Source organism: Sinohyriopsis cumingii, chromosome 15 (genome assembly GCF_028554795.1).
Source record: "Sinohyriopsis cumingii isolate HCF-2022 chromosome 15, ASM2855479v2, whole genome shotgun sequence".
Lineage (NCBI taxonomy): Eukaryota > Metazoa > Mollusca > Bivalvia > Unionida > Unionidae > Sinohyriopsis > Sinohyriopsis cumingii.
In genome coordinates, this window is record NC_142975.1 from 120531226 (window position 1) to 120555473 (window position 24248).

At 35.9% G+C, this 24248-nt stretch overlaps 1 protein-coding gene across 2 annotated transcripts in view; it reads left to right on the top strand.

Annotated features, from left to right (window-relative positions):
• Positions 1-24248, top strand: part of LOC149782603 (uncharacterized) — a 128660-nt gene that overhangs the window by 76863 nt on the left and 27549 nt on the right. The window contains exon 1 of one of the 2 annotated variants that reach the window (XM_089934081.1): positions 21987-22597. The exons of the other annotated variant lie outside the window; for it this stretch is intronic. The gene's annotated coding sequence lies outside the window, so the exon portion shown is untranslated. Of the gene's footprint in view, positions 1-21986; positions 22598-24248 lie in introns of those variants that run through there. 2 annotated transcript variants of the gene reach the window in all.

Genomic DNA, 24248 nt, shown 5'->3' on the forward strand with positions numbered 1-24248 from the left:
TAATGTCATTGTATACAGTCACTAGCCAGTAATGTCACCATATTGAGTCACTAGCTAATAATGTCATTGTAGTCAGTAGCCAAAAATGTCATCATATTGAGTCACTAGACAATAATGTCATCATATTGAGTCACTAGACAATAATGTCATCATATTGAGTCACTAGACAATAATGTCTCCATATTGAGTCACTAGCCAGTAATCTCACCATGCAGATCAAGTCATTAGCCAAAAATGTCACTGTATTGAGTCACTAGCCAATAATGGCATAATATTGAGTCACTAACTAATAATGTCACCATATTGAGTCCTTAGCCAATCATATCACCATGTCTAAATTGTCACTAGTTTGTGATCTCCCCATGCTAAACAAGTCACTAGCCAATAATGTCAACAAGTTGAAAGGGTCACTGGTCCATAATGTAACCATGTTGAAATAGTCACTAGCCAGTAATGTCACCATATTGAAATAGTCAGTAGTCAATGATCTCATCTTGCTGAACACCACTCAGATGGCTTTGCAGTTAGAGTGTCCGCCTTGGTTGCAGGAGGTCACAGGTACGAAACCCCGGCCAAGTCATATCAAAGACTTATAAAAATGGTACTAAGAGCTACCTTGCTAGGCACTCAGCATTAAGAGGTTATTGTTAGGACTGGTCAGCCTGGTGTCAGTATTATCTGACTGCATGTGATGCTACATGTCTGCGGCCTGATGCCCCAGTGCTAGACATCATTATAACTGCCACACTGCAGACATCGTAGTGATATGACTGAAAAATTGTTGAAGCTATGTTACAAATTCAAATCACACACACGCATGTTGAAATAGTTGATTGCCAATAATGTCACCATGTTGAAATAGTCACTAGCCAATAATGTTACAATGTTGAAATAGTCACTAGCCAATAATGTCAGCATGTTGAAATAGTCACTAGCCAATAATGTCAACATGTTGAAATAGTCACTAGACAGTAATGGCACCATATTGACAGAGTATCTAACCAATAGTGTCACTATGTTGAGTCACTAGTCAATAATATAATCATTTTGATTTACTAGCCAACAATATATTCATGTTGAAAGAGTACTAGCCAATATTGTCACCATGTTTAGTCACTAACCAAAAATGTAACCATGTTGAAATATTAACTAGCCAATAATGTCACCATGTTAAAATAGTCACTAGCCAGGAATATGACCATGTTGATTCACTAGCCAATCACCATAATGAAAGAGTTAATAGCCAATAATTTCACTATAGTGGAATAGACACTAGACAATAATGTCACCATCTCAAAATAATCACTAACCAATCATGTTTTGCACTTTTACTTTTTGCTTTAATCAATTTAACTTTTTATGCCATTATAAAATAGATCTGGCTATCATATTAGAGCTTTTATATAGTTTTTTTTACTGCAATCCTGACATTGAACTATTTTACTTACTGTTTTATTGGCCACATGTAAATTTAGTGTGTCCCAACATTGAACTATTGTAATTACAATTTTATTTGTCAACCGCTCCGGTGGCCAAGTGGTTAGAACATCCACCTCAGATGCAGGAGGTCATGGGTTCGATCCCCGGCCAAGTCATACCAAAGACTTACAAAAATGGTAATAACAGCTGCCTCGCTTGGCACTCAACATTGAAAGGTTAGTGTTAGGACTGGTTGGCCTCGTGTCAGGATAATGTGACTGGCTGGGACATCATGCTACATGATACATGTCTGCGGCATGATGCTCCAGTGTTAGACATCACTATAAACTGCCACACTGCAGACATCGTAGCGATATGACTGAAAAATTGTTAAAGCTACGTTAAAAGTCCAAATCACACACACTCAGAGTTTTATTTGCCAGATGTAAATTTACTGTGTCTCAACATTCAACTATTGTACTTACTAATTATTGGCCAGATTTAAATTTACTGCAGTCCTGACATTGGAACACTGTGCTTACTATTTTGGGGGCGCTCACCAGTTATTTTGTACTTTTGAGAGAGTGACATAGGTAAGGTGAAGTTGTTTGCATTTGTAACATGCACAATGGAGATAATGTTGGCATACCTCTATGTTACTTTTATGTAATGTGGCTGACATTTCTTTGGATACTGTACTTGTGGAAATTGTACATGATCTAAGCACATGCTACAACAAAATGGATACTCCCCTGTGCTTGACAAATTAACCAGAATTAATCAAAAGTACACTAACTTTAGCAATTATTAAAATAGGGAAAACAAATTTTGCTGAAGTAGACAATAGCATTTACTGAAAGTGCAATGAACCAAGTACTAAATATCTGAAAAGTAAAAAAAGTTATCGGCTCTTTTTTTTACAATTTACCTCTGAAGTCCAGGAAGTGAAAATGACCATGTGGAGTTAGCAGTTTTTTTATACGAGCACATCTTAAGTGAGCCCAAGATGTATACTCTAGAACCTAAATTACACCCATCAATCATATATCAAAATAAAGGGAATTAAAAGTTCTTTTAACAGCACCTAAGATATACAAAGTCTTTATTATATAGCCAGTATAACCAGTGAAGAAATCATGGGAAATTCTTTTTCCTTAAAATTCTAACCCTATGCCAAATACGAAACTGTAGAGCGCCACCTTTATTGGCCAGATTTAAATTTACTGCAGTCCTGACGTTGAAATACTGTACTATTTTATTGGCCATATTTACATTTACTGCAGTCCTGAAATTGAAACACTGTACTTACTAATTATTGGCCAGATTTATTATTGTATGATTTAATTTTGATTGTATAGCTGAAACATTTAAGTTGCAAGCATCAAAACAGTCCTTTTTAATAATTCTCCAGTATTTCCTCCCACAGAACAGTATTTATGAGTGTCAGAGTCTCTAACAAGCCCAGGCCACCCCCCAACTTATGATAAGAAGTGAGCTATTTTAAAAATGCACATTACATTTTGTCAACATAGCAGCCAATGTTATGCTGAATGACAGGAACATGAAACTAGTCAGAAGAGATATCAACAATAAATTTTACAGTTTGAAAAGGGATGGAACAGATCAGGTTCATAAAGGTCAAAGGTCAATGCCTATTGTTTAGTATAGAAGAAACATTTTCACTATATATTTCTTTTACTTATTGCAACAGTTTTAAATTTAAGTTGATTCCATTCCTATATTCTAAGACTTCTAATTTCCCCATAATTAAGGTCACTACTCAACAAACATGCCTCATGGCAAATTATGTATGCAAGAGCAAAATGAGCATAATTAGCTTATTTTCATGCTTAATATCAATATTAATGTACCATTTTATTCAGAACATCATACATAATGATATGAAAATATATAAATAATTGCATACATTTTTATATTTGTTTTAAGGTGGCGCTCTACAGTTTCGCATTTTGCATAGGGTTAGAATTTTAATGAAAAAGAATTTCCACAGCTTTCCTCACTGGTTATACTGGCTATTTAAAAAAAGGCCCTGTATATCTTAGGTATAATTCAAAGAACCTTTAATTCCCTTTATTTTGGTGTATGATTGATGGGTGTAATATGGGTTATAGAGTATACAGCTTGGCCTTACTCCAGATTTGCACCTTTCAAAAAAGTGCTAGCTCCACTTGGCCATTTTCACTTTCTCAACTTCAGAGGTAAATTGTAAAAAAAAAAAAGAGCCAATAGCCTTTTTTACATTTTATATATTTGGTAATTCATTCATTGTACTTTCAGATGCTGGTATTGTGCTATGGAAAGTGTACTTAAGACTAATTCAGGCTGATTTTTTTAGTACAAGGGAGCAGTCATTTTAGTTAGCAGTGTGCTTGGATCATGTACAGTTTCCAAAAATACAATATGCAAAGAAATATAATTCACATTACTATAATGTAGCATAGAGGTATGCCAACATTCTCTTGATTGTGCATGTTTTAAATGCAAACAACTTCACCTTATATATGTTACTCTCTCAAAAGTACATAATAGCTGGTGAGTGCCCCCTTTATTGGCCAGATTTAAATTTACTGCAGTCCTGACATTGAGACTGTGGTTGCTATTTTATTGGCCAAATTTAAATTGTCTCGTAAAATGTAAACATTTGAGTTGTTAAAATTAAAATTTTTGATGTTGGTTGTTAACACTCACAGACAGTGGACGTATTAGAAATAGACTGTAGGCTAAAGACCAGATGTTGAGAAGATTGTATATTAAAAAGTGCTGCACTGTTACACTCCAGAATTCAAGAGATCTTATTCGCATTCCATTTGGATAGAAACACTAAATTCCATAATTACAACAGATATTAAAAAAATCAGACAGCTGCAGTTGGAATTTATAACTGTTTGATAGTTTGGAGATTGATGTGTTATTTCAAGCATGGCCTCATTGACAGAATTTGTGAAAATAACTTGAAATGTTCATGGAGTTGAAGAGTATTGGAATACTTCAGTTGACTGCCAACTTAATCTTTCTGTAAACATTTAAATTGCTATGCTTAAGTGGCAGCATGGTTGAAATTGGTAAAATAATTCTTGTACATGTTGGCACAGGTAAGGAAACCATCATCAGGGTCCCAATAAAGTAAAAGTCAGTTGTTAGCCCAATGATCTACCTGGAAAGGGGCCATCCATTTAGTATGCACAAAAAATCTAGCAAAGCTTGATCCCTCCCACCCTCCCAGTACACATGCATACTTTTCCACACACACACACACACCTATGTATGCATGCTTGATGCACCCCCTTGAATTCTATGGAACGGCCTATATTTAATCCATGCAGAAACCATAAAGGATTAATAATATTAACGTGTTTAATAAAATTCAAATGCAGACTGAACCCAGTTGAACATAATACGTATTAGACAAGGTATTTCCTAGGTCTCACACACACACACACATTTCCTATACGTACGTACATTATCAGTAGACCCCTCCATATGCAAGCGTGCATTTGGATTACCCCTCATCCCCCTCCATGCGTATGTAATAAATGGATGGCCCCCAAAAGAGATGTTAGCACAGCTTTAATTCACTAGCCCAAAGACTACTAAGGACTTGCTAGTCCAGTTTAAGTTAACTAGCCCAGGACAGCAAAGGACCTTTTAGTCCAGCTTAAATTCATTAGCCCAGGGACAGCAAAGGACCTGGTAATCCAGCTTAAATTACCCACCCAAGGATGACAAATGATCTGGTTGTCCAGCTTAAATTCATTGGCACATGGAGAGATAATGTAGTCCAGTTTAAGTTCACTAGCCCAAGGATGGCAAAGGAGTCACTTCAGGATTATCCTTTTTCCATCTTTTGTGTGTTATAACAACCATTTTCCATTTATTTTTATAAGTATGTGTCATATACCAGTTATATTGACCGCTCCGGTGGCCTAGTGGCTAGAGCATCCGCCTTGGGGTTAGAGCCCCGGCCGAGTTATGCCAAAGACTGATAAAAATGGTAATAACAGCTGCCTCACTAGCATTACAAGGTTAGTGTTAGGACTGGTCGGCCTGGTGTCAGGATAATGTCAGCAGCATGATGCCCCAGTCCTAAACATCACTATAAACTGCCACACTGCAGACATCATAGCTATATGACTGAAAAATTGTTCAGGCTACTTTAAAAATCCAAATCACACACACACATACCAGTTATTATCCAATTTTATGCATTTATGTGAGTGTTTCATATAACAGTTATTACCCCCTTCAAATGTATTTACATGTTTTGAATAATAAAGAACAGCAATTCATGATTTGTCTTGTAGCCCACTCAGTTACCTTGATCTGATTTTCAGTAGCCGAAACTCACTGGCTTACCTTGATCTGATCAGTGATGTACAGTAGCCCAGTGGTTTACATTGGTCTGATATAGAGTAGCCCAAACCCACTGAGTTACATTGATCTGATATACAGTAGCCCAAACCCACTTTGTTACCTAAATATGATATAAATTAGTCTAGACCCTTGATACTGGTCGACTCATGGATTCTGGCACTAGATATGTCAAACCCTGATAATCATCTGAACTGCACAGTAGAGCAGACCCAGATCTGCCCTTGAATAATGTGCTGGCTGGTCAAGATCTACATTGAGATGTTATGTATATTTAATTTCCATTGTTTGCTATTTTTTATTTATGGGTTATGTAAAATTGTATTTTGTTGCTGACCTTGTCCAAAATCATTTTTTTAAATTCCATAAACAACTAATACATATCAAAATCTTTTTTTAAAATTCTGTTAACAACTAATACATACCTAATATCCTCTCTCTGAGTATGGGTGTACTATTAGGATTATTATCAATAGAGATAAACATGTTTATCTTGGTCTGAGTCAAGGACATTGTGTTTACTATATTCTATATTATAATTTTAGTAACAAATTTATTTTCTAAACATTTGGAATCTTCTTGAACAAAATTTACCATTAGGTAATAGTGTTTTAGAAAATCCTGATTGTAATGTAGGTCCTGTAGAGGGCTTTATAATCTTGTTTACTGGGAAAATTATTTATTCATGTGATAATATTTGAGCAGAATCAATGTGCACTAGATTTGATTTGTGTGAAATTATTGTTTATCCATTGGAAATACAAAGTGCTCTATATACTTTTTTTTGGAAAGAGACCATAACTGGGAATTATAGTAAATTCATACAAGGAAACCCAAGATTAACTGTTGGTACATCTACATTTTACAGGCCATCACAGGTACATCAACACTTTAAGTGTTTGATTTGTTTTGGAATGCCATTACAGTTTTTTCAGAAAATTAAGACTTGTGTTAGAAATTCTATGATTATTTGGGATTTAATTCAAAATACTGTAAGTTCTTTTTTTACATTTTCACTTTGTTGAATTTTACAAATCTTGTTGCTTCTCACTCTTTTCCATTACTGACTTTAAGATCATAATAATAATGATAATAATAATAATAATAATGATAATAATAATAATGCTTTATTTATAGAGGTTGACTCATTAGTCAAGGACTATTCTCCCATAGAATCATACTAGAGAGCAGACCTGGATTTGCCATTGAATAATGTGCTGTTGGGTCAGGATCTGTATATAGAGCACACCATGAATAATCTTTTGGCAGGTCAGGACCTACATATAGAGCATGCCAAGGTCTGCCTTGCTGGTAGATCAAGATCCACACAGAGGGCAGGCCAAGTTTTAATTTGGAATAATATGCTGGCAGATCAGGATCCACATATCTTGTAGATTTTAATTTTTGGGTTATATTTAGAGGAGACTGAGATCTGCCCTGGAATTATGTGCAGGCAGGTTGGGATTTGCATATAGAGCAGATTGGGTTTGGTTCACTTATAGGATACACAAAGATCCAAGATATGCCGTCACATGATGTCAGGGTCTCCACTGATCTAATTATGATTTCCAGCAACTATTGCAGGTATGGACCTGACATCATGTTAAGAGATGGTTGATCAGGGTCTAGCTTATTGTTTAAATGGGTTCATAAGTACTAACAGAGTATCTCAGTGTATACCAGATGAACTCAAAATGTGGTGTGTAGCAGTGTTCATGTAGTTTACCTGAGTTACCTTCTTGTAGAATAATCAACTTTGCCGATAAAACCTATGAGTTTTTTCCCACTTGTCCTTCAAGTTTTAAAGTGGCATTCCATTTCCAGCTAGCTTTTCTCATGCCCTTGATCTGCTCTCCACCAGTGAGACCATGTGACATAAGTAGATTTTAATATGTATGTTTAATCTAGGAGTTCCTCCAACAGTTGTGACTCTAAGGTCAGGTGCAACAGAAATGTTTTTATACTATAGAACAAATTCATACATGTTCATCTACATGCATATTGTTGTACCTGGTTTTTCTGCTCATGTAAGAATGCATGGATTTTATTCAGGTTTCAATTTCATGTCAGTTCTTGAAGTAGAGTTCTGTTGACATATGTAGGGGGTAGAGATATTTTTGATGATTTATGAATCACATAGATTTGTGAAAAGGTGAAAAATGCAGGAGTTAGGCTCGAATTAAGATTAATTTCTTGTGACATAAGCAATCATGCCAGCTTTGTTCTTATTTCGCTGGAATTTGTTGGTCTGTTTTTATTGTAATTTAGAAACATACATTTTTGATATTCACTCAGTCTTTTCCAGCACTCATATGTGTATATATATATATATATATATATATATATATATATATATATATATATATATATATATATACACATTATATGCAAACAGACAGACAGACAGATGTACAGACATGCACATTTGCCACATGAAGACACCTAAACATGTACATAATGCTTATTCAACCCTGATTGACACACATTCCACACAAAAAGAAGTGACTACCTGGTGAGAGAAGTAGTGAGTGGTGTCCTTGTCATTACCTAGGGCTGGCCCACTTCACTACTAAAGGCATTGATTGAGACTTAACTGCTGTTGAATTTTACGCTTTTGTGCTGGTGTAATCAGCTGATCAGGGGAAATAATGACATGCTCATCGTGAGAATTTACTATTACTCCATTACTCCATTGCCTGGTGAAGCAAGTACACACACAGCAGGCAGCAGGTCTTATGGTTTAAGTTTGCAAAACAAGTTTCTTTCTGCTTTATAGAAAAACCCAAGTGTGAGGGATATTTGTGTCTTCTGTGTACTCTTGTGAACCTTGACTGGATAGAGAGATAGGAAAATAGATTTGGATAAAGTACGAGTCAGGATCAGATGACTTGTGTGCTAGAGTTTATTATCAGCTACTGGTGTATTAATGACTTGTGTATTCCTATTGTGATAATCAAATAAACCACGTTTTACCCACCTATTAGACAATTTTGAGCAAATTTGCCACATACTACCCTCGTAAAGCAGTGTTCAGCTAATGAGCCACATGCCACCCGCTAAAGGCAGACAGTTTTCAGCAAAGTAGCTACATACTACCCACAAATGCAGATAGTTTTCAGTAAATGAGTCACATGCTACCTGCTAAATTCAGAGTGTTTGGTCAACTTGACTAGCCACAACCTCTCCATACTCACTAAATTAAGAGATTTCAGACTGTCTGTACTTTCAACACAGTTACTTGCTGATTGAACTTGTGCCCAGACTGCTTTAGATATTTCTCACATTGTATAGTCAACAGACAGGGATAAAAAAGTGAAGTGCACAGGGTGACCTAGTAGGAACAGTAAGCCAGAGTTTAGATGGTATGTATACATATTTCAGTTTCCTTTATCATAAGAATCTCTCATCCGCTCAGTACAGGAAAGAAACTGTTGAATTTAAAATGTACCGTAATGTGTGCTGATTCATTTGATGTTAAAGATTACTATATTTCAAGCTTTTATTAAATTTATACTGTTTTACATTTATTTGTATTGAAACTGGATATAACAACTGTAATATACTTGCTTATAAGTCCGGGCCAATTGCAAACAGTATTGACACTGATCTAACATTGAATAATACTCCAGCAGATCAGGGTCTTTGTTGTTTGTTCCACTGATTGCTCCTTACAAACTGCATATACCCTGATCTGCTGACACATTTTGCATTGGCAGATCTGGATCTGTGAAGTAAGTACCTGGGCCTGACTTACAAGAGAGTATATACATACATTTAGTATTGATACTTAAATGTAAGGTACCAATAGTTTTCACTTGTTTGTTTGCATTTTACAATGGCTAATGATAAATGTTAAGGTAGAGAGAATCAGTGCTTGCTATTTTAGCTGCATAAAATTGTTATCTATTGTAAGTTAAACATGAATCCAAGGGGGTACATACTTTTTTTTACCTTTATCCTGGCTTAATGTAAGACTGTTTATAAAGTACATGTCAAGTTATACACAAGTAAATCATTGCAAATGGGATACAATTTAATAATTCACTACAGATCTTCTCCTTGTTTATGTACTCATCCTTTATATATATATAGAGAGAGAGAGAGAGAGAGAGAGAGAGAGAGAGACACACACACACATATTCATAGACCACTCTAGTGGCCTAGTGGTTAGAGCTTCTGCCTTGGACGTGGGAGGTCGTGTGTCATCCCAAAGACTTATAAAAATGGTACTAACAGCTGCCTCACTAGGCCCTCAGCATTAAGAGGTTAGTGTTAGGACTGGTCGGCCTGGTGTCAGGATAATGTGACTGGGTGGGACATCGTGCTACATGTCTGTGGCATGATGCCCAAGTGCTAGGTATCACTATAACATGCCACACTGCTGACGCTGTAGCAATATGATTGAAATTCTTTTAAAGCTTTGATAAAAATAAAACACACACGCACACATATATTTATATAAATGTCATTGTAGAAGGCCTCCCAGAAGATTGGTCAGTTGATCAAATGAGTTTCCTCTTTAAAAAAAATAAAGTCATTATTAATATAATTATCATCAGCTTCTAAAAATGACAAAGAAAAAATAATTTTCACCAATATGATGGGTATTCAACTGAAGCCTAGGACTTTGTGATTAAAATGAGACCAAAATATAACATTGTTTTCAGATATTATTTGGGAATGCTGCAAGATTTTCAGTATTTCTTTTACATTTTTTTAACCCCCTGGTGGTACCACCACCGCCACTCCAGTCTGCCTAGGCTCTAACATTTAAAAACCTTTGTTGTGGTTTTTCATAATTTGTGTTTAGTCTATACTCTTTAATTCAATATAGACTTTTTAAAAAAAGCACAAAACTTGATTGTCATTAAGTGGTGTTTAGAATCATTTAAACAAATTTTTCACATTCATCATGTTTGGATTTTAGAATTTATGGCACCATTTTAACATATTAATTAGATGATATAAGAAGGATGAAGGAGTTGTTATGATATCATCTACTATCAGGGCCACTTTCATGGGCTGGAGGACCAGTTGTAATTTTTGGAATTGTCATATTTAACGAAGAAATTTTAGTATAAGAACTTGGCCAAGGTGGGACTTAAGTGGGCAGGGTGGAACTGAAGCTCTCCAAGTTGCACCCCCCACCTCCAAATGTGACGTTAAGAGATTTTGTGGTGGCAGTTTAAAACTGAAGATGGCATTAAGCTGTGCTGCATTGTTTTAATGAAGAACAGCTTTGTTAAATATCACCATACTGCCATGGCTAGGTGAAAAATAGTTGCTTAGATTAGTCGTCTTTACAGTGACAAGGGTTTTTTCTAGGGATCTACCTGGATCTGCCTTTCAGTTTTCTCACAGTGGGTTACCTTCCCTTGTTAGGATAACACCATTGTGAAAACTGTACCCTTGGTAACTGTGTGAAACCCAGTTCAGATTATATTTACTGTGATCTTTGCTATTATGTGACTAGGGCTCAGGAAATAAGATTTTGTAGAATATGCCAGAGAAAAGTCTTGTAGGATTCTTTACTTTTAGAGACAGAACTCAAGGCTGATTATGCATCACAGTAGCACATAAGCAGATGTCATAATATTCCAGGGAAGTCACAGTGCATGCATCTGAGCCATTATATTTAGTCTGGTTCCTTTATCCTCATTATTGGCACGATTTCAGTGTATGCTTAGGGATTAACTGTGGGAACCAGTCATGGTTATAGTTTACTAATCCAAGGACACCATGAACTAAGGTTTAGATGACCTAGGGGTCAGAGATCATTGTTATGACAGCAATATGTTCTAAAAGAATTTAAACTGAGAGGAGCATGATTACCATCAGTTCAAGTAGGTTTGTTAAAGAAGACAGAAATTTCTGGCTATGACAAGCATGGACACAGATTGGGTTAAAAGCACTCTAGTATAGTACTTTAGTTAGACAGTTACAAAATAATTTTCATTATTGAATGTGCTTGTATATGAAATTTCTCCCTCTAAACAGTATGTTAGAAAACATGAAGATTAGACCCTGACCCTCCTTTTATGGAAGACTGATTGGCCTATCACTGCTATACCTTCAGTGTTCCATCATTCATTTTGAACAGTGACACCTTTTTGGATAACATTATGTAAAACTTCTTGTTTGCACCCCTGGCCAATGTTTAAGTTAATTCAAATAATTATTCTAATCAAACTTCACTACACTGCTCTATTGGCCTATTGGTGGGCCCCCCGAGTGGCCGAGTGGTCTAAAGCGCTCTCCATTATGGATCACTGCCATCTCACCTCTGTCTGTGCAGGTTCGAGTCTCAGATTCAGCCAATGTGGGTATGTGAGAAAGCTTGCCAGTAGCTTCTCGTGGGTTGGTGGTTCTTTCCGAGGTTTTCCCGGGTTCTCCCTCCACCATTAATACTGGCCGCCATGTATAGCCTATCGTGTGCTGAAAAATGGCGGTAAACCCCACAACAACAACAACAACAACAATTGGTCTATTGGTTAGAGCATCCACCTCAGGTTCAGTAGGTCCTGGGTTCAAACCCCAGCCCAGCCATACCAAAGACTTAGGTTCTGTGATCATTTAGCATGCAAAAGCATGTCCGTCTGATCATTCATTGTATTTATATTTTAAGATTTATTATTTATTATTTTCCATTGTCCTCCATGATATCCTTTCCCTATCCCACTTTGAAATCTTTGAATGTCAGATAACTACTAGCCTCACTCAAATTCATACAGTATTTATCCCATAAGACCAGAGACCCAGTCAGATAAATTTGCCAGAAAGTATATGTGTGCTTGTATTTTTATCAAAGAAATATATCCATTGTAAATATTTACCCAATTTTTTTTTTGGGGGGGAGGGGCTCATCATCAAGCATGGGCTTATCATTGGATAATTGGTTACTGCATTTGTATGGGAAAATATGAACGAGTTTTTCAAACGGAAATACTGCATGACCTTGGGAGTGCAGTATATCCATCCAACAAAACGAGTTCATATTTTCCCATACAAATGCAGTAACCTTTTTATTATATGCTCATTTTTTTTGTTCTACCTAAGGCTTAATTACGTAAACAAAATACACTACTAAAAACAACGTAAATGAATGTGTGCCATATTCCAAACTAAATACACAAGCACATATTCATCATTACACAACAACAACATTATTACTGCGCACATAACTCCACCCAGATAAATTTGAAATTAGTCACGTGCTCGACATAACTTTCGAAAGAAAATGACATGTCTTGTTAAAATTGAAATTTGGAGTCATATTGTGAATGAATGTGCATTGCAACAACTTTTCCATTTGATGTGGAATGAATAGTTTTGGTATTTTGTTTGATTCTATAAAATTTCATGATTATGGACTGGATTTGTATGTGACAATTTAATATGAAATACATGGGATTGAAGAAGCTAGGGAGAAGCGTGTTGACATCTGCAAATGTGTTTCTGTTTCTGTCACTGAATGTTTGAAATCATAATGTGGGAAAAATATGAAGTATTTCAGTTGCAATCATCAAAATGATGCTATGGAATTCAATACTTATTTCACTTTGAGTGCAGTAAGGAGGATGTAATTGCAATTATTATCAAAATTACAGTACAATTTCGAAACGTGTAATCAAGATTGAGAACCTATGACATGGCTCATGTAATTTGGATTTGCAGAACTAAAAAAGTACATTTTGAGGAAATTCAGGTTGTAAAACTGTAAGTATATTTTTTTTGCCATTGTCACCAGCTAAAGAAGACAGTATATGACTTGTCACTTGTATGTTATTTGTAAGGACCTTTTCTTGTGTCTGTTGTATACTGCAGCTAGGCTAAATCCGAAACACTGTATCAATGCAGAATGTGCCAAAGCAGCTGGTATGTGGCAGTCCACGAAACATGTTTTAGTTCATTCAGAAACAAATTTAAACAACCACAACGTAAAGCGCCTCTTATGCGAGTGTATATGATTTGTTTACAAATCAAAAGTGCTGGCGTTTGCGTCCATTGTTTGTTTACAGTAGAAAGTAGTTCCTTTATGCACGTGAATGCTATATGTGTATTGACACACGGGTTCAGTGTCGGTTAATACTGCACAATTCTGACAATGTAAAGTTAATGGGGAAAAAATGAGTGTGTAATAAATACAGTATATATGTAAATCCTGTGAGCTTAAAGCTCATCATTATCACACTAACAATACCATGAACAATGTTCAGATTATGTGTATGTACATACTAGTAGAGTTATCACCCTTTTTCTGTGTGGAGCTCTCCACTTCAGAGTTGCATTGACACTACCAATATGATCACTGAAAAAGCATGTTAACTTCACCCACCCACCGCAGTATATGTTTCTTATTGCAATGGTTTTAAAATTGGTGTAGGCAGGTTGGTTTTGACCCTTTTTTTAACGTTATATATATTTAATGTGATTTTTTGGGGGCGGTTTTTTTTAACCATGGGGAAAAGTGCTTGGATCAGTAATGAGAAATAAGGATGGTCAGCTTGCTGGAAACACATATTGGTTTTTCTTCACCTTAGCAGGTTATAGTCATGAAATAGAAATTTAAGGGGCAAACCTCTTTGGGTTTTTGTTAAGAAGGGGGGGGGGGCAGGTTAATATTGGAGGAATTAAAAAGAGAAATAAAGATATGGCTTGTCAGTATATAAATGGGTGTTTCTGTTGTGTTTTTATTAGCACAATTTGTTTAGAAAATGCCATTAATCTCATAATCACACATCCTTATTTCTGGAATAGACCTTGTCTTTGATAAATTATTGAGACTGATTTAAAAAAGTTCGGTAATAAGACATCAGACATGCATAGTGGTAATTAGACACAAGACATGCATAGTGGTAATTAGACTCAAGACATGCATATTGGTAATTAGACACAATATATGCATAGTGGTAATTAGACATAAGACATGCATGGTGGTAATTAGACATAAGACATGTGTGGTGGTAATTAGACATCAGACATGCATTGTGGTAATTAGACATCAGACATGCATAGTGGTAATTAGACATAAGACATGCATAGTAGTAATTAGACACAAGACATGCATAGTGGTAATTAGACTCAAGACATGCATAGTGGTAATTAGACATAATATGTACATAGTGGTAATTAGGCATAAGGCATGCATAGTAGTAATTAGACACTAGACATCCATAGTCATAATCAGACACAACATGCATAGTAGTAATTAGACATAAGACATGTATGGTGGTAACTAGACATAAGACATGCATATTGGTAATTAGACATAAGACATGTATAGTGGTAATGAGACATGCATAGAGTTAATGAGACATCAGACATACAGAGTGGTAATGAGACATTAGATATGCATAGTGGTAATGAGACATAAGACATGCATAGTGGTAGTTAGACATAAGACATGTATAGTGTTAATGAGACATCAGACATTGTTAATGAGATATCAGACATGCAGAGTGGTAATGAGACATCAGACATGCAGAGTGGTAATGAGACATTAGACATGTAGAGTGGTAATGAGACATAAGACACGCATAGTGGTAATTAGACATGAGACATGCATAGTGTTAATGAGACATCAGACATGCAGAGTGGTAAATGAGATATCAGACATGCAGAGTGGTAATGAGACATACAGGCAGAGTGGTAATGAGACATCATACATGCAGAGTGGTAATGAGACATCATACATGCAGAGTGGTAATGAGACACAAGACATGCATAGTGGTAATGAGACACAAGACATAGTCATAAGTTTTAAGAAACTGGGATATTGTAAGTGGGTTTTGATTGCTGCTTTCCTTCTACAAGGCATGCCTAGATGAAAAATATATGCTCAGTAATATTTTGCAAACCTTTACCAAAAGGAAGGGGCTGGAGGTGCATAATTAAGGCATTTGGGGATATTATGTGAATGTGGTATTTATTTAAATACTTTGAGTATATGCAATGGTCAGGACCCTAGGCATATAGATGCCCTATGTCCAAATGGGCACCAGGCCAGACCAATAGATGTCCACTCTGTTCAAATGGGCACCAGGCCAAGCCAATAGATGCTTGCTCTCTGTCCAGATTGGCACCAGGCCAGGCCAATAGAAGCCCTATGTCCAAATGTGCACCAGGCCAGGCCAGGCCAGGCCAATAGATGCCTACTCTCTGTTCAAATGGGCACCAGGCCAGGCCAGTAGATGCCCTGTGTTCAAATGGGCACCAAGCCAAGCCAATAGATGCCTGCTCTCTGTATAATGGGCACTAGGCTAAATTTGCCATTAAATGCACTTTCCCTGTTCAGTAGGCAGAAGACTAGGCCTATATATGTCTTTTCTTTGTCCAAATGGGCAGCAGGCTAGGTCTGTGGATATCTTCTCTCCGTCCAGACATGATTTTTGCATGCTGTAAAATCTGGCCAATGGTTACCAGTGTTTAAATAAAGATGTTCAGAAAATAAGTAAGAATGGGTGTTACTGCATTTTGGTTGCAATATAATATACTGGTACACATAAAGTAAAATCACATCTAATGCCAACACAATTTGATTTTATGGTAATAAATTTGTTTCTTCTGTAGTAGTTAACATGACTGTATTTCTGTAACTGCTATCTTTCCATTCCTTGATCAATCATACTGATATATACTTTAAATTTTTCCTAATAAAATTACAAATCAGAAGTTAATAAAAATGTATCTTTATACATTTTACCTCATTAATTGCATTTATCCAAACTAAGCAACTTTGCATATTTTTTAGACTTTATATTATTTGTTTTGTTTTTTGTTATAACTTTTTATCATTTGTATAAAAAAAATATGCCATTGTTGCTTAGGATGATGCCACCTCCTCAGAAAGGATCCATCTTAATAAAATGTAAAATTACATCATTGATTAGACAACCATTTTGCACAGTTGGACATTTTCACAGAAAAAATAATTATGTAACCATGCATTTATACAATCAGTGCAAATGACTCATTTTCTTCACATTTTGTCTTTGTATGTAAGTCATGTCAAAGTGCAAACAACAAAGATCCTGATCTGCCATGGAAGAATGTGCCTGCAGATCAGAGTCTATGTTGTTTGTTCTACTGATTACTCCTAACAAATTGCACAGACCCAGATCTGCTGGTGCATTATGCAATGGCAGATTTGGGTCTGTGCAGTTTGCCATTGGAATTGTCTTATAAGCGATTATATATGGTTTATCATGTAGGTGTTTTTTATCCAAAGCAGTGTAAGGCTCTCCTGTACACTGTGAATTTGCTTTTTTTCGTGTAGTAATTCATTTTAGTCTATGACAACTGGCTAATTCTGTTTTGTATTTATAATGAAAAACTTAATTTACAACTTGTATACAGTGAAATAAGAAAAGCTGTTTGTGATTTGTAATAGTTCTTGAATAAATCTTTATTCTTCATTAGCACGTTTGAGTACAAATACAAAACAGCATGTCATGGTCTAGTTGATAAAACTGCTTCTCTTGCATTCTTATGATAATGTTCTTGCATGTAATTGTATAACAAGAATTGTAATTCCATCAAAAAGACATTTTATTTATTCCACATGACACAGGTGTGAGGCATGATTTGGGATTTTTGTCCCGTCATTGTAAAAATGTCCCCCCCCCCATGTAAGGTATATGTGTTGTCAAGTATTTAAGCATGAGTCAGCATAACAGACAGATCACATTTTTTATTATTTTTTATTCTAGGATGCCTGCACACTATTGGAGAGACATTTAGAGCTGTGTGTAGGTGTCCAAGTAGGTGTAACTGTTGGCCTATGTGTCAAGAATAGAATACAATCAAGATAAATTACAAGATGTTTCCATTATGAATAATGACCCCCCCCCCCTTACAATTTATTGTTTAAAATGTTCATTTATTACACAGGGGTTTTAGATTATGACTCCTGTGATTGCATAATAGACACATCACTTTACAAAAAAAACTAGTGATATAAATTTGATATTAAAATGTTTATTACTGAAAGACTCAACAGTGTATTAGATTAAATGGTGGATGACAAATTGTTCAGATTTTATTTCAAGTGGAAAACTAATAGATATAATGAGTAACATAGAAGTTTATTATAATAGATTATACTAAACTTAAGTAAGCATATCTAGCCACTCCAAGATCTACATATTCTAGCCATTCAAAGGTCAGCTTATTCTAGACACCCAAAAGTCAACATATTCTGGACACTTAGAAGTAAGCATATGTTAGCCACTTGAAGATCAGCATATTATCTAGCTACTCGAAGGTCAGAAAATGTTAAACAAAGGTCAACATATTCTTTCCACTCAAAAGTCAGCATATGCTAGCCACTCAAAATTCAGCATATTCTAGCCACTCAAGGACAGCATATTCTTTCCACTCAATGGTCAGCATATTCTAGCCACTCGATGGTCAGCATATTCTAGCCACTCAAAGGTCAGCATATTCTAGCCACTCAATGGTCAGCATATTCTAGTCACTCAAAAGTTAGCATATGCTAGCCACTCAAAGGTCAGCATATTCTAGCCACTCAAAAGTCGGCATATTCTAGCCACTCGACGGTCAGCATATTCTAGCCACTCAAAAGTCAGCATATTCTAGCCACTCAAAGGTCAGCATATTCTAGCCACTCAAAAGTCTGCATATTCTAGCCACTCAAAAGTCAGCATATTCTAGCCACTGAAAGGTCAGCATATTCTAGCCACTCAAAAGTCTGCATATTCTAGCCACTCAAAGGTCAGCATATTCTAGCCACTCAAAAGTCAGCATATTCTAGCCACTCAAAGGTCAGCATATTCTAGCCACTCAAAGGTCAGCATATTCTAGCCAATCAAAAGTCAGCATATTCTAGCCACTCAAAGATCAGCATATCCTAGCCACTGCAGATTCCATTTCACAAGTCTCTTCAACCATTGGGAAGGGAAACATGAAACCACAAGAGTTCTTGAGTGCAGATTGGAAATCTTTGCATATTTCAAAAAAGGTATTGGTGAAAATCAGACTTGGCATCTTTGTCAGACTTAATGTTCCTACAGTTACAGCATATGGTTAAAGACAGGATTTTTAATCTGGTTGGTAGGGATAAGAGGGCAAGCTTGGATGTCCAAGCACTCAAGCACATAATTGACAAGTCCAGTACCTATTCAGAGGTCTTTTCATTCCCCAGTTCGAGAGAAAATGATACAGCTTAGATAATCCTCCTTTACACCTCTGTCTTTAATGGCTGTTTGAGAGATCCGCCCTTGACACCTCTGTCTTTAATGGCTATTTGAGATATGTGCCCTTTACACTTCTGTCTTTAATGGCTATTTGAGAGATCTGCCCTTTACACCTGTCTTTAATTGCTATTTGAGAGATGCGCCCTTTACACCTCAGTCTTTAATGGCTATTTGAGAGATCTGCTATAAAGGGTTGTTTTGAACAGGTTGTCTTTTTATCTGTTTACAATGTAAACTCATGTATTAATTGGCTCCAACTGCAAACAACATACATTCTGACCAGCCTTTACACAATGCACTGGCAGAACAGGGTCTATGTTGTTTATGCTACTGATTACTCCAAGCAAACTTCATAGAGCTAGATCTGCCAGTGCATTGTGTGACATCATCTGGGTCTCAGTAGTTTACAGTTGGATCCAGCTTAGGTACAAGTATATTCAGTAAATATTTATGTGTAAATACTATAATAATATTGATGTGAATATGTTAGTATAAGTATTACAGTGAAACTTTTTAAAATTATACTGCCTGTAACCTGGTCATCTCTGTAAACTTCCCTAAACCTGCCCTTCTGTAATTTGGTCTTCTTTACAGACTGGTTTCAACCAATCCATCTCTAACCTTCTCTTCTATGCAGACTGTCCTACACGTGTCCCTCTGAAAACTGTGTCTCCTGTGCAGATTGTTCTGAACCAGTGTCCCTCTGAAACCTTGGTCTTCTGTGCAGACTGGTAATCCAAAGGTCACAGGGTTAATAACTTGCCTGATGATCAAGGTAGGCTGATTCATGGTGTCCTTAGCAAAGGCACTTAGCTCCCATTTCCTTGGCCCTTAAAAACAACAAAAGCCATAATACAAAACAAAATACATACAGACAGTAAGTAGTTGTAGCTACAGAAGGTCTACAAGCATTTGTCCATCGATGCAACATATTGCTGAAATTGTAATAATGAAGACCTTTTTATATCTTAAAGCACTTGTCCATGGGAACAAGTACTTCAATGCATCAAGCATGTTGTTAAAAATAGAAACGAGTCATGTCCTTTATGTAGATCTGAATAAAATTGTATGGATACATCGAAACTACTGCAGTACAATTTGGCCTGTAAAAGCTTGACAGAGTAACAGTGGAAGTCAACTTGTCCCAATGTTAAAAGGAGTGGTAGTCAACTTGCCATAATGAGTGTTAGTCAGCTTGTCCCAGTGCAGGATTCTTATGGTCTCTGAAGGTCTTTGACAGTTTGGGAAAAATGAGATAGCATTTTCAAGGCCTTGAACGTTTGGCGAATTTGAGCATATTACCCTGAGGTCTTTAAAAGTCTTTGAAAATTGAGATAAACCCAAACCTGTTAATATTTTTCAATAATCAGAAATAAAATTGTCCATGGTTGTTAGATCCAGATGTAGTTGAGTTTTCCTGGTTTCTTTCGATTAATTATAGTTCAGATTTCATCATTAAATAATATTGTAGTATTTTGCATTCATTGTTTTCTCTTATAACATAATTTGTATCCAAAATGTTAGCGAAAATAGGTCTTGGAAATCATATGTTTGTGGTCTTTGAAAGTTTGGGAAAAGTCTTTGAATTTATCATTCAGAATTCTTTATGAACCCTGTCATGCCATAATGAATGGTAGTCAACTTGTCCCCATTCTATAATGTGTGGTGGTCAAGTTGTCCTCATGCCATGAGTGGTAGGTGGATCAGAATAACAATATTCTTTTTAAGCAATAATACAGTAAACATTGTCTCACTATGGTAATTTATCCCATCTGACAAGTAGCAGTTACAGTGTGTATTTATTTAAGCTTATTATCTTAACAAGGCTTTTAATATTACAAACTTTGTTATTACTTCAAACTTTGCTTTGAAAGGTGTGTGTCTTAATTAGGTTTTTAATACTACAAACTTTGCTTCAAAAGGTGTGTATCTTAACTAGGCTTTTATTACTTCAAACTTTGCTTTGAAAGATGTGTATCTTAACTAGGCTTTTAATACTACAAACTTTGCTTTGAAAGGTGTGTATCTTAACTAGGCTTTTAATACTACAAACTTTGCTTTGAATGGTGTGTATTTTAATCAGGCTTTTGTCACGTTTGCTCAGCCCCAGTTTGTAAGTCGTATATAAACTAAGGTATTATTACAAGCCATGGTTTGATGTCTAAACATTGCCACAGCCTAGAGTTAATCTCATATGCAAGATTACCCTGACCAGAGGGAAGACCCAACATCTTGAATTGGCACAGGTGCTAGATTGTGCGACTTCCCACCTATGTCTTACAGCTTAGTCCTAAGATCATATTATCCCGTGAGGGACCAGGGTGTGTTCTAAAAATATCCCCACATGGACAGACAATGAGAAGGACATTGTCTGCTAAGATTGATTGGATTGGGTCAAAGCGACAACCAATCAGAGGATGTAATAACAATTTCAATCTGAATTATAATGTTTAACTAGCAAGCGAAAATTTAGTCTCACCTAGGAAGATTGCTGAGCAATATAGAGTTACTCTGAGGAAGCCACTCGTAATTTGGCAGTAAAACTTAGGAGATTCTAAGGAAAGACAAAGCTTTGTAAAGGATTCTAAGGAAAGACAAAGCTTCATAAAGGTCAGTAAGTTATTTGCTTGATTTTTGCAGAATATTATGGCATTGTGATTGTAATTATGTGTAGTATGTATAGTTAATTACTAGGATCATAGTAAGTAGAAATACCTTTGTAGTGTTCATTTACAGGCGTATTTGAGTATTATGTGGAGAATTATCTAGATTGTTAGCTTGTTGTCAGAATTAATTTTGTAATTAGGTTATGTCTTAGTAAACTAGTGCATTTATTCATGTGATATGTTAGAATTTACACATGCTTGAATTGTGAATTTGGAAAATGGTTGAAGTGTGCAAGATTAGTCAGTATGGATGTATGGATATATCAGAGCATGAATATTTGAATAATTGTGTACTTTGTGTGAGTTGTAAAGAAATGCATCTGATTGCTGTGATATGGTTTAGTATAATGGGTTTAGGAATGTGTACTGATGTGATGCAATTTATTGATGTATGTATGAGAAGTAATTGATACTGTGCTTTATTAAGACATTGTTTTACCATACAAGAACGTATGAGTATTTTGATATGAATAAATGCATGACCAGAGAAATTTAATAGCCGTTATCTGATAATAGGCATGTTGTAGTGTGAGATGAGAGGGCTAAGGAAAATAATGTACCATCCTTGTGTTTTCACATGAAGCTTTTTGGGGGGACAGAACTTCTGGTTCATTTGAGTCCCGAGTCTCAAAGAGGGGAGATGGAAGTGAGACTAGCAGAGCAGTCAGAGTTGACAAGTCTTGTCAGTGGATAGACTTGAGGAGGAGAAGAAAAAGAAGTCGATGAGAAGAAAGTGGAGGAGGAGGAGTATAGAGAAGTCAGAGAGGAGAAGAAATTTGGAGAAAGTTGGGAGAAAGAGGAGAAGGAATTGGAGGAATAGGAGAGAAGAGTACACAGATGAGTAGAATACAAGGACAGGTGGAAAGCTTTCTCACAATACTAATCAAATGATGCAGTAGACTATCACAGGTTCGAGCGAAAAGAAAGTACTGGGGAAATTGGAAGCACTTGACTATCAAATTGTTATTAAATTGTTATTCATTGAATTTCACTTTTTTGTATATTCAATCATTTAACTGTCGGCATTGCTGACTGGGAGCTCGGAGCTGTACATCTGTCTTTCACTAATTTAACTTCCAACCAAATTCAAGCCTGGGTGGGACTTCTATAATAATTTAAATAGAATATTGAGAGCACCCCAACCCAACCATAACACACCTACCACAGTGGCGGCATAACAACCTGTCACGTCACACGTTTAATACTACAAACTTTGCTATGAAAGGCGTGTATCTTAATTAGGCTTTTAATACTACAAACTTTGCTTCGAAAGGTGTGCGTTAATGCTTGAACTGTCTATTCTTAACATTTTTTTGTTGAGCAGCTGTCAGTCGGTACATTATACAGATCAAGAATGTGCCTTTTGTTTTATGAGTGAATGGACTTGGTAAAATGCCCAGTATATAGTATAGTATTCACTCATTACAATGTGTATGCTTCCACATATTGTACACCCAGAATCACTTAAACTTATGTATATGTATATGTATGTGTGTGTATATATATATATATATATATATATATATATATATATATATATATATATATAATATATATAAATATAAATATATAAACTCCACACACACACACACCATAGTTCATGCAATCATAATTACACATCCATCCTTTTGGTCCAAACGTGCATTTAAATATTCATTGTTTAGTGCACAAGTCTGTATTTTTGCATGCCAAGCTACTGTTAAAATATGCCATGAACATGATGGTCTTTTTGGAACATACCACTATGCTTACTTTTTGTGAGGGAATATGTGGTGAACTTCATAGTCATTTTGGAATCCACCACAATCCATGCCTTGTTGGAGGGGATATATGCTGAACATATATTTAAGTTTTTTTTTTTTGACCTACAGCCATGTGTGTATTTTGTATCATTACCACTGCAATTTGGGAATTAAATCAGTCTTAAAAATGGATTGTAAATGGTCTTTCATTTTTTCTGCACATATTGTAGAGAGATTAAACTACCTGATTAGAGAGGTTGTAAAATCAACTATTTTAATATGTACAAATACAAACTCGCACAAGATGAGAGAATAGTTTATGACATCAGTGGTGCATACATATTATGATGAACTTTAACCTTATGAAACCTACCCAAATAATGATTATTGAAGTGAACAATGTGTTTTTTATGTAGAATAGGATAATTACAAAATATTTGCTAAATTTTGGATTTGACAAAATATTTTTTTATAAATTGACATAAAAAAATCTTGATCTGCCAATGCTGTTTTCCATTTTTAACAAGTACAGCAAAGTATGTTAATGATAGTTAAAATTACCTTTGTCTCCATGTGAACAGTTTTGGTGGCCTAGTGCTTAGAGTGTCCGCCTCAGATGTGGGAGGTTGCAGGTTTGAACCCCAGCCAAGTCATACCAACTTCTTCTCCAAATGGTACTAACAGCTGCCTCACTAGGTGCTCAGCATTAAGACATTGGTATTAGAACTGTTTGGCCTAGTGTCAGGATAATGAGACTGGGTGGGAAATCATGCTTAATGGTACTGTAGTGATGCAATCATAATGTGGTATGTGAAACC